The sequence below is a fragment of the Bombina bombina genome, chromosome 6 (assembly GCF_027579735.1).
Source record: "Bombina bombina isolate aBomBom1 chromosome 6, aBomBom1.pri, whole genome shotgun sequence".
Classification (NCBI taxonomy): domain Eukaryota; kingdom Metazoa; phylum Chordata; class Amphibia; order Anura; family Bombinatoridae; genus Bombina; species Bombina bombina.
In genome coordinates, this window is record NC_069504.1 from 571,542,236 (window position 1) to 571,555,112 (window position 12,877).

Consider the following 12,877-nt stretch of genomic DNA (forward strand, 5'->3'; position numbering starts at 1 on the left):
CAAACACATACACACACATAAAGACACACACACATAAAGACACACACACACACAAACACAATTTACTCATAGGGGCACACACAGGCAAACACATGCACAGACACACACACACACATAAAGAAACACACACACACACACACACACATAAAGACACACACAAACACAATTTACTTATAGGGGCACACACAGGCAAACACATGCACACACACACATAAAGACACACACACACAAATACAATTTACTCATAAGGGCACAGACAGGCAAACAACATACATACAAACACACATACACTTCCATCTGCAGGATTTTATTGGTGGGGACACCATTATATATGTTCTCAATATAATAATGTGATGAATATAGCTAAATACAAGATATGTTTAAAGTTTTATAACTCTAAAGCAGGTATTTCGTGAACCATATGCTATCAAAATGGTCACATGACCCACCATTTGAAAGAGGAAAGTCTATCAATGAGAGTGTGTGCTGGTAGAACAGGTAGCACATTTTCTTTTATCTTGTCTCTAGTGGATGAACTATTCTCAATTTTTAACTGTTTTTGAGATCTAGAGGTCTGTATTACTCATTTTTCAGATGTCTTGGTTCCTTCAAATTAGGGAGTCTCTTGGGGGTATGTTTTTATTTTGGTTAAAAAAAGAGTACAGTTATAATGCTCTACTCTTTAATCACTCTAAACCTGATCTATATATGTTTAAGTGCTTGCCTCTTACATATAAACACTTAAATACCTATAGAATCTTGTGACAACATTTAATAGGAAATATTCTCCTCTTTACAATGAGTTTTAGATTTCTCCCACATTCATTTTTGTCATCCAGACTTTTAATGGGAAGTGTCCGATTTACAATAAGCAGTAGTAACTGCCTGAGGTGATTGGTCTTCAAGGGGCCATTTGATGTCAGCACTAACAATACCTTAATCACTTTGCTTGATGCCAGTGCTGCTCTAGAACAATTAATTCAGAATGTATGGAGGGACTAGTGTGATTTATAATTCTGTAATGCCATTGGCTATAATATACTGAATTATAACTCTCACCAAACACCATCCCTAAACTTGCCTTCTGTAGAAACCAATTTTGCCCTTGTATTTCTAAGAGGGTCTGCAGATTATGTAAACCCATTCAATTGGAAAGAACCAATGGAAATGTTGGCCAAATAGTAGCTTCCATAAGTGCATGTTTGATGAAAAATATAGTGAAAGTTATTACTTTATAATAAGAACTGCTAAACCATTGCAGCAATGTTGTTCTATAAATGGAGCTACTATGTGATGATGCTCTTTTTGTGTAAAGTCCTTACACCAGCCTCAAGGTAGTCTGAAACCCACTACATACAATAAAAGTAAATAGGTGATACAAAATTTGGGTAACTGAGGTGCTATTCAGTGCATTCTTTCAGCCTGTTTTTTCTGACTCACATGTGAAATAAAAATAAATGCTCTTCCACATCATGTTAGCCTTTCACTGCAATAAACCCTATTTATTATCCAGCCCCACTACATACAACCATTGCTGATACTTTCAAACACAAACAAAACTAACAATGAATTAGCCACACCACTATTAAACCTAATCCACACCGGTTCCTTCAACTGCAATTCCCCCTACAGCCAGAATGCAATAGTCAATATAGTGTTGGTCGTCATCATAGGGAAAATTTTAGACAACAGTGCTAGACCAAGGCTTTTTAAGTCTATAAACTACTAGAGTTTTAAATATAGAAGTAATCCACACAGTAAAGGCACAGTATCGTTTTTATTTTTTGCTTGTTTACATTTATCAAAGTGTTTTCCAAGCTTGCTGGTCTCATTGCTAGTCTGTTTAAACATGTCTGACATAGAGGAACCTCCTTGTTCATTATGTTTAGAAGCCATTGTGGAACCCCCTCTTAGAATGTGTGCCAAATGTACTGATTTTACTTTAAGTTATAAAGATCATATTCTGTCTTTAAAAAATTTATCACCAGAGGAAACTGACAAGGGGGAAGTTATGCCGACTAACTCGCCCCACGTGTCAGAACCTTTGACTCCCGCTCAAGGGACTCCCGCTCAAGAGGCGCCAAGTACATCTAGCGCGCCCATGGCGTTTACTTTACAAGACATGGCGGCAGTTATGGATCATACCCTTACAGCGGTATTGTCCAAACTACCAGGGTTACAAGGAAAGCGAGACAGCTCTGGGGCTAGAAAAAATACAGAGCACTCTGACGCTTTAGTAGCTATGTCTGATATCCCCTCACAATATGCAGAAGCTGAGGCAGGAGAGCTTCTTTCTGTGGGTGATTTTTCTGACTCAGGGAAGATGCTTCAACCTGATTCTGATATGTCAACATTTAAATTTAAGTTTAAACACCTCCGCGTGTTGCTCAGGGAGGTTTTAGCTACTCTGGATGACTGTGACACCATTATAGTGCCAGAGAAATTGTGTAGATTGGATAAATACTATGCAGTGCCTGTTTACACTGATGTTTTTCCAATACCTAAAAGGTTTTCAGAAATTATTACTAAGGAATAGGATAGACCAGGTGTACCGTTCTCTCCCCCTCCTATTTTTAAGAAAATGTTTCCAATAGATGCCGCTACACGGGACTTATGGCAAACGGTCCCTAAGGTGGAGGGAGCAGTTTCTACCCTAGCTAAGCGTACAACTATCCCCGTCGAGGACAGTTGTGCTTTCCTAGATCCAATGGATAAAAAGTTAGAGGGTTACCTTAAGAAAATGTTTATTCAACAAGGTTTTATTCTCCAGCCTCTTGCATGCATTGCCCCAGTCACTGCTGCTGCGGCCTTCTGGTTTGAGTCTCTGGAAGAGGCCTTACAGGTAGAAACTCCATTGGATGATATACTTGACAAGCTTAAAGCGCTTAAGCTAGCCAATTCATTTGTTTCTGACGCCGTTGTTCATTTAACTAAACTAATGGCTAAGAACTCAGGTTTTGCTATTCAGGCGCGTAGGGCGCTATGGCTTAAAACCTGGTCAGCTGACGTTACTTCAAAGTCTAAGCTTCTCAATATTCCCTTCAAGGGGCAGACTCTATTCGGGCCTGGTCTGAAGGAGATCATTTCTGATATTACTGGAGGAAAAAGTCATACCCTTCCTCAGGATAGGTCTAACAAATTAAGGACCAAACAAACTAATTTTCGTGCTTTTCGAAACTTTAAGACGAGCACGGCATCATCTTCCTCTAATACAAAACATGAGGGAAATGTTGCCCAGTCCAAGCTGGTCTGGAGACCTAACCAGGCTTGGAACAAAGGTAAACAGGCCAAGAAGCCTGCTGCTGCCTATAAGACAGCATGAAAGATTGGCCCCCGATCCGGTAATGGATCTAGTAGGGGGCAGACTTTCTCTCTTCGCCCAGGCTTGGGCAAGAGACGTCCAGGATCCCTGGGCGTTGGAAATTGTGTTCCAGGGATATCTTCTGGACTTCAAAGCTTCTTCCCCAAAAGGAAGATTTCACCTTTCACAATTATCTGCAGACCAGATAAAGAGAGAAGCATTCTTACATTGTGTTCAAGACCTCCTAGTTATGGGAGTGATCCACCCAGTTCCAAAGGAGGAACAGGGGCAAGGATTCTATTTAAATCTATTTGTGGTTCCCAAGAAAGAGGGAACCTTCAGACCAATCTTAGATCTCAAGATTCTAAACAAATTTCTCAGGGTCCCATCTTTCAAGATGGAGACTATTCGAAACCATCCTACCTATGATCCAGGAGGGTCAATACATGACTACAGTGTACTTAAAGGATGCTTATCTTCACATTCCGATACACAAAGATCATCATCGGTTTCTCAGGTTCGCCTTCCTAGACAGGCATTACCAGTTTGTGGCTCTTCCCTTTGGGTTAGCTACGGCACCAAGAATCTTTACAAAGGTTCTGGGGTCACTTCTGGCGGTCCTAAGGCCGCGGGGCATAGCAGTAGCCCCTTACTTAAATGACATTCTGATACAGGCGTCAAATTTCCAAATTGCCAAGTCCCATACGGACATTGTTCTGGCATTTCTGAGGTCTCATGGGTGGAAAGTGAATGAAAAGAATAGTTCTCTATCCCCTCTCAAAAGAGTTTCCTTCCTGGGATAGATTCTGTAGAAATGAGGATTTACCTGACAGAGGCCAGGTTGTCAAAACTTCTAAATTCCTGCCGTGTTCTTTATTCTACTTCTCGCCCTTCGGTGGCCCAGTGTATGGAAGTAATCGGCTTAATGGTAGCGGCAATGGACATAGTTCCGTTTGCCCGCCTACATCTCAGACCGCTGCAACTCTGCATGCTCAGTCAGTGGAATGGGGATTACACAGATTTGTCCCCTTTACTAAATCTGGATCAAGAGACCAGGGATTCTCTTTTCTGGTGGCTATCTCGAGTCCATCTGTCCAAAGGTATGACCTTCCGCAGGCCAGTTTGGACAATAGTAACAACAGATGCCAGCCTTCTGGGCTGAGGGGCAGTCTGGAACTCTCTGAAAGCTCAGGGGTCATGGACTCAGGAGGAGGCTCTACTTCCGATAAACATTCTGGAACTAAGAGCGATATTCAATGCTCTTCAGACTTGGCCTCAGCTAGCGGCAGTGAGGTTCATCAGATTTCAGTCGGACAACATCATGACTGTAGCTTACATCAACCATCAAGGGGGAACAAGGAGTTCCCTAGCGATGTTGGAGGTTTCAAAGATAATTAGTTGGGCAGAGATTCACTCTTGCCACCTATCAGCTATCCATATCCCAGGAGTAGAGAACTGGGAGGCGGATTTTGTAAGTCGACAGACTTTTCATCCTGGGGAGTGGGAGCTCCATCCGGAGGTGTTTGCACAGTTGATTCAATGTTGGGGCAAACCAGAACTGGATCTCATGGCGTCTCGCCAGAACGCCAAGCTTCCTTGTTACGGATCCAGGTCCAGGGATCCCAAGGCAGCGCTGATAGATGCTCTAGCAGCGCCTTGGTCCTTCAACCTGGCTTATGTGTTTCCACCGTTTCCTCTGCTCCCTCGTCTGATTGCCAAAGTCAAGCAGGAGAGAGCATCAGTGATTTTGATAGCACCTGCGTGGCCACGCAGGACTTGGCATGGAGATCTGGTGGACATGTCATCCTTTCCACCATGGACTCTGCCTCTGAGACAGGACCTTCTACTTCAGGGTCCTTTCAACCATCCAAATCTAATTTCTCTGTGGCTGACTGCTTGGAGATTGAACGCTTGATTTTATCAAAGCGTGGTTTCTCCGAGTCGGTCATTGATACCTTAATACAGGCGCGAAAGCCTGTCACCAGGAAAATCTATCATAAGATATGGTGTAAATATCTTCATTGGTGTGAATCCAAGGGTTACTCATGGAGTAAGGTCAGGATTCCTAGGATATTACCTTTTCTCCAAGATGGATTGGAGAAGGGTTTGTCAGCAAGTTCCTTAAAGGGACAGATTTCTGCTCTGTCTATTCTTTTGCACAAACATCTGGCTAAGGTTCCAGACGTGCAGGCGTTTTGTCAGGCTTTAGTCAGAATTAAGCCTGTGTTTAAACCTGTTGCTCCGCCTTGGAGTTTAAATTTAGTTCTTAAGGTTCTTCAAGGGGTTCCATTTGAACCTTTGCATTCCATAGATATTAAGCTCTTATCTTGGAAAGTTTTGTTTTTAGTAGCTATCTCCTCGGCTCGAAGAGTTTCGGAGTTATCTGCTTTACAATGTGATTCTCCTGATCTCATTTTTCATTCCGATAAGGTAGTGTTACGTACCAAACCTGGTTTTCTACCTAAGGTGGTATCTAATAAAAATATCAATCAGGAGATTGTTGTACCGTCACTGTGTTCTAATCCTTCTTCAAAGAAGGAACGTCTTTTACATAATCTTGACGTGGTTCGTGCTTTAAAGTTTTATTTACAAGCTACTAAAGATTTTCGTCAAACATCTGCATTGCTTGTTGTCTACTCTGGACAGAGGAGAGGCCAAAAGGCTTCGGCAACTTCTCTTTCTTTTTGGCTAAGGAGTATAATACGCTTAGCTTATGAGACTGCTGGCCAGCAGCCTCCTGAAAGGATTACAGCTCATTTTACTAGAGTGGTAGCTTCCACATGGGCTTTTAAGAATGAGGCTTCTGTTGAACAGATTTGTAAGGCGGGGACTTGGTCTTCGTTTCATACTTTTTCAAAATTCTATAAATTTGATACTTTTGCTTCTTCGGAGGCTATTTTTGGGAGAAAGGTTTTGCAGGCAGTGGTGCCTTCTATTTAAGCACCTGCCTTGTCCCTCCCTTCATCCGTGTCCTATAGCTTTGGTATTGATATCCCACAAGTAATGGATGATCCGTGGACTGGATACACCTTACAAGAGAAAACAAAATTTATGCTTACCTTATAAATTTATTTCTCTTGTGGTGTATCCAGTCCATGGCCCGCCCTGTCATTTTACGTCAGGTGTGTTTTATTTTTAAACTACAGTCACCACTGCACCCTATGGTTTCTCCTTTCTCTTGCTTGTCTTCGGTCGAATGACTGGTAGTGGCAGTTAGAGGAGGAGCTATATAGACAGCTCTGCTGTGGGTGATCCTCTTGCAGCTTCCTGTTGGGAAGGAGAATATCCCACAAATAATGGATGATCCGTGGACTGGATACACCACAAGAGAAATAAATTTATCAGGTAAGCATAAATTTTGTTTTTATAACTGTCTTGTGATTATCATAGTATTAATTATCATCTTCCTGAGACCATTAGCCACAGTTAGGTGCATTGCTGTTTTCAGGGCACACAGATCCTTGTATCTATGATTTTTTTTTTTTTTTAAATGACAGCTACCAGATAAATGAGAGAACTTGTAAAATGTTAAATTTTAATACATTTTGTGGAATTCTATATAAGATTATTTCCTTTACAAGTATTTTTCTTTAGTATTTTCTTAGCTATTTTACTATAATAAGGAAGTTTGGGCAGGAGTAAAAGCATAGAAAAAAACAAGGCAGTACTGACGCTAAATGGTATAGCTGGGGCAGAGGCTAATATGCGTTAAAAAAACAAGCAGGAAATATATCTAAATATATGGATTAGTGTATATCTAAAAATTAGCTCGAACAAGCAGATTGTAATAGAAATATATTTAATACATAAATAAAAGATAACTACAACACTAATGAATAAAAACTAATGTGTTGATATTAGGCAACAGTATAAATGCACAGCAGACTAAAAAACTGGACGTCTAGTGATATGTAAAAAAAATTTAACGATCGTTAAAAATGTAAAAAATGTTTGTAAAAGTCACGGTTGATCCAAGGTGCAAGAGAGTGCAAATATTTAATGTAATCCACTCCAAATGCTGATATTACTGCTGTAAGGCTAATGGTTTGGGAAATACCTTATGGTTACTGTCTCTTCGTCTGCTCCAGCAGCTCTTTTCCCTAGCTTTGTATACTTGCTCCCCTTAGACACGCCACAAGATGCTTCTGCTTCCGCTTCTGATGTCATCTGGGTTTGGAGGTCATGTGTGTGAGGAATCTGCAGCAGCGGCAGCTGTTCTGGGGAATAATGTCTGTGATTCACTTTTGAAAAGCTAAATTTAAGGCTCCTCTTTAAATGCACCCAGAGCTAATTAGCTTATTGGATGTAGGGGACACTACCCCTATGGTTGTAGTATAGTTGCAGGGCCCACTGAGTGACGGTCCGTAATGTCTCCCACACAGTTCCAGCAACAAATAGCTGATAGCCAGATGAGTGATTGTTGGTGATGGGTGGTATATAAAATTCCCACATAAAGAACACAATCAATGCATTTCACCCGTCTCCTAGGGCTTTTTCAAGATGTGTTCTGTTTCCAAAGGTAATCCTTTTAACCCCCTTCCTCATTAGCTATTGGTATTTCATAAGCAAAAGGGGTGTGATCAATTTTTTAAGGTGGTATACACCTTGGTTACACACCTTGTACACACTGAGCTTTTGCTGTCAGAGTGGTGCCCTAGGAGAAGGGTGAAATGCGTTGATTGTGTTCTTAAAGTGGAAATTCTATATACCACCCATCACCAACAACCACTCATCTGACTATCAGCTATTTGTTGCTGGAACTGTGTGGGAGACATTATGGACTGTCACTCAGTGGGCCCTGCAACTATACTACAACCATAGGGGTAGTGTTCCCTACATCCAATAAGCTTATTAGCTCTGGGCGCATTTATAAAGGAGCCTGATATTTGGCTTTCCAAAAGGGAAACACAGACGTCATATCGGGGATTCCCCAGATCAGCTGACACCGCCGCAGACTTCTCACACACGTGACCTCCAAACCCAGACAACGTCAGAGGCGAAAGTCAAAAGCATCTTCTGGCGTGTCTAAGGGGAGCAAGCATACGGAGCTAAGGAAAAGAGCTGCTGGAGCAGACGAAGAGACAGTAACCATAAGATATTTAACAGACCATTAGCCTTACAATTGTAATATCAGCATTTGGAGTAGATTACATTATATATTTGCACTCTCTTGCACTTTGGATCAACCGTGACTTTTACACGCATTTTTTAGATTTTAAATTATCGTTAAGTCTTTTTACGTATAACTGAACATCCAGTTTTTTAGTCTTCTGTGCATTTATACTGTTGCCTAATATCTACACATTAGTTTTAATTCATTAGTGTTGTATTTATCTTTTATTTATGTATTAAATATATTTCTATTACAATCTGCTTGTTCAAGCTAATTTTTAGATATATACTAATCTATATATTTAGATATATTTCCTGCTTGTTTTTTTAACGCATATTAGCCTCTGCCCCAGCTATACCATTTAGCGCTAGTACTGCCTTGTTTTTTCAATTTTTTACTCTGTTGAGGGCCTTTTTAGAAGGGGTCACTTTCTCATCCTTTCTAAACTTTCCAGGGGTAATCATGTCCGCCCGACATCAATAAATGACATCACTAAAAATTTAACATTGCACAAGCATTTCACAAGGGGTGTCTATCATCCTGATCGTATGTGATCGGGATGATTGCACTCCTTTTTAAATCCTGTTTCCGGCAAGCCGGAAGGCTCATGCGGAATAAGCTGAATCCGCTGCTTAATAAATGTACCCCATTGTCTTGAAGTGCTTGCTCTAATAAAAATTAGGATTTATGTGGGTAGCAATAGACTAAAAATGTTTTTAGTACAGGGGTGTTAAGGAGCTTAGCAGAATTGCAGTTAATAAATCAGGAAACGATTATGTTTATTAAGACGTGAAGTAGGCATATGCAAATATTTAAACTTTGAAAAATAGAAAAACATGAAAGGCGTTGACATAGACAATAGCAGTAATTCTGAGAAATTATGCCTAAAAGGTGTTTTCTGATGGATTACAAAACAACTGCTTGGGTATATCAATACAAAATATTTGTGGAGATTATGTGGTGCAATGCCACAAAAACAGTCAGTTGTCAGGTTCTCTGATAGATTAGAATGGCCTTGAATTTGAAAACCTAGTAACAGTTTGTGTAAATCACTTTGTACTGATCTTCCAATGGATCACAAAAGGCTACATAGAGGAAACATCTATTGGTTGAGGTTGGGAATGGTTATGTAAAAAAAAAAAGAAACAAAGGCCTCTACTTATCAAGCCGTCAACCGCAAATACGCTGGAATTCCGCAGCGTATTGGTGGCGAGCCTGATTTGCCTTAGTTATCAAACCCTACAAACCAGCAAAAGTAGAATTTAGTGACGTAACATACGATCCGCCTGACTCAGTACAACACAGATCAATGCTTACGTCACTACAGGTGGCACTATCTGACTACTTTTGGAAGTTATCAATTTTCTACCAGGTACGCTCGCCACTATTCCGGCCCAGCATACCTGGATTTCAATCCGCCGCCCTGGAGGCGGCGGATGCCATAGGAATCAATGGGAGTCGGAAAGCAGCGAAAGCTCATGTTCGCTGCTGCCCAATATCCCATTGATTTCTATGGGTATGTCTACACTTAACACCCTAACAAGTTTAGTTGCGGCGGGGTCCGGGAGCGGCAGGATATGGCTTAATAACTTTATGTAGGTGGCGGCGGTATAGGGGGGGTAGATTAGGGGTTAATAAGTATAATGTAGGTGGCGGTGGGCTCCGTGAGCAGCGGGTTAGGGGTTAATACATTATTAGAGTTGCTGCGGGGTCTGTGAGCGGCGGTTTAGAGGTTAATAACTTTATTTAGGTGCGGCGGGGTCTGGGAGTGGCGGTTTAGGGGGTAAAACAGTATAGTATAGTGTGGGTGCTTAGAGACAGGGTAGCAAGAAAACTGTGAAAAAGCCGAAGAGCAGCGAGATCGATGACTGTTAGTTAACAACTGTCCGCTGCTCATCGCCCCGTACTTGGTGCGCGGCTTTTTGACAGCTTTTTTGATAATTTTGGAGAACGTATTCAGGTCCGCGGCGACAATGTTAGGCGAACTTAGGCGAGCGTATTGGTGCCGACGAATGCAAGAAAGTCGACGGCTTGATAAGTAGGGGCCAAATGCTTTATTTTATTCAAGGAATTTTAAATATATTGAGTGAATTTGCAAGATTGAAAAAGTAAAATGATAGTGATAGTTCATTGTTCTTGTACATTTTAGGCTTTATACACTGTCAAATTCAAGGTTCACCCTTTCAACAAACAGAAGCCACAAGTATAATTGAAATATGCTTCTTCAACCAGTACATTTCTTTTCAAAAAGTATTTTTCAACTGGCTTGTTAAATTACTTTAAAGAGATAATCATTTTAATCATAACTACTTATCTATTTTGTGTCTGTATTATATTCAAATCTCTCAGAAGAAACTTTTTTTAATGTTCCAATTAAACTTTTCATATTGCCCATGGGATTGCAATTTAACACATTTATCTTATTTTTACCTGGCGTGCATTCATTTCAACCGTATTTACAATGTGTTTACATTCCTCCCTGGCAGTAAAAGCAACATCACTGGCTTAACCCTAACCCTAAAAAAATCATGCTTTGTGATTGAGCACCATTTATCTATAGATATCTTCTTATGACATGATTATAAATAAGAAAGCACTGAGCAGAATATAACAATGAAGAAGAGAAAAATAAAATGGAGCCAAGACATTAAGCTATTTTTTTATTGATGTATTTTTTTTTTAGTATTGAATATAGTAAAAGAAAATACATATTGTTGTCTATATAAAAAAAATCTATAATGATTCACACACGCACACATATTTGACATAGGGCTTCATTTAGCAAATGTCTAGCGGACTTGATTCGCTTTAGTGAATCATTTCCTCTGGACATAACTGCAGATGGACAGAATACGCTGTCTGCATTTATAAATCACAGGCATTTCTGGTGATGCAGCCCCCTGCTTACTGGCTTTTAATAATCCCTATCATATGGGATCTGGATGATTTCTATCCAACACCTTTTACATGGCAGACAGATTAAGGAGCAGCAACCGCTGCTTCTTAAAGGGACACTGAACCCAAATGTTTTCTTTTGTGATTCAGATAGAGCATGCAATTTTAAGCAACTTTCTTATTTACTCCTATTATAATTTTTCTTTGTTCTCTTGCTATCGTTATTTGAAAAAGAAGGCATCTAAGCTTTTTTTCTTGGTTTAGATCTCTGGACAGCACTTTTTTATTGGTGGATGAATTTATCCACCAATCAACCAGGACAACTCAGGTTGTTCACCAAAAATGGGCCGGCATCTAAACTTACATTCTTGCATTTCAAATAAAGATACCAAGAGAATAAAGAAAATTTGAAAATAGGAGTAAATTAGAAAGTTGCTTAAAATTTCATGCTGTATCTGAATCACAAAATAAAAAATTTGGGTTCAGTGTCCCTTTAACTTTCCGTTTCAGCCAAGCCTAAAATGATGGCCCTCAGAAGCAGCAACCGCTGCTTGATAAATAGAGCCTATATACTTTTCTTTTTTGGCCAAATATAAAATTTAACACATTTAATACAAGTTCAAATTTATTTACTATCTGTTCTTTTCTTATTAAAGAAAAACAAACAACAACAACCAATATGGTTTTATACCTGATTTCATATTCGGAATCCCTACTATTTATACATAGCTTTTGACAGCAGATAAGAACATAGACCCAACAAGTGAATCAACCACCCTTTCTGTGAAGAAGTGCTTCTGTAGATTACTCCTGAACTGGCTACTCTTCAGTTTGAGACCATGACCCCTTGTTTTCAAATATTCCGGTGAGCCGGAAACTTTGGGCATAGAAAGCAGCATCCGCTGCTTGTTTAACCCCTTAATGACCGGACCATTTTTCAATTTTCTTACCCTTAATGACAATGGCTATTTTTACATTTCTGCGGTGTTTGTGTTTAGCTGTAATTTTACTCTTACTCATTTACTGTACTCACACATATTATATACCGTTTTTCTCGCCATTAAATGGACTTTCTAAAGATACCATTATTTTCATCATGTCTTATAATTTACTACAAAAAAAATAATAAAATATGAGGAAAAAATGGAAAAAAACACACTTTTTCTAACTTTGACCCCCAAAAATCTGTTACACATCTACAATCACCAAAAAACACCCATGCTAAATAGTTTCTAAATTTTGTCCTGAGTTTAGAAATACCCAATGTTTACATGTTCTTAGCTTTTTTTGCAAGTTATAAGGCCATAAATACAAGTAGCACTTCGCTATTTCCAAACCACTTTTTTTCAAAATTAGCGCTAGTTACATTGGAACCCTGATATCTGTCAGGAATACCTGAATATCCCTTGACATGTATATATTTTTTGTTAGAAGACAACCCAAAGTATTGATCTAGGCCCATTTTGGTATATTTTATGCCACCATTTCACCGCCAAATGCGAGCAAATAAAAAAAAAACTTTACATTTTTCACAATTTTAGGTTTCTCACTGAAATTATTTACAAACA

General features: G+C 39.7%; 1 protein-coding gene across 1 annotated transcript in view; it reads left to right on the forward strand.

The window, feature by feature from the left end:
• The window catches only part of CHRNA7 (cholinergic receptor nicotinic alpha 7 subunit), a 509,577-nt gene that overhangs the window by 310,446 nt on the left and 186,254 nt on the right, over nt 1-12,877 (forward strand). The window lies entirely within an intron of this gene.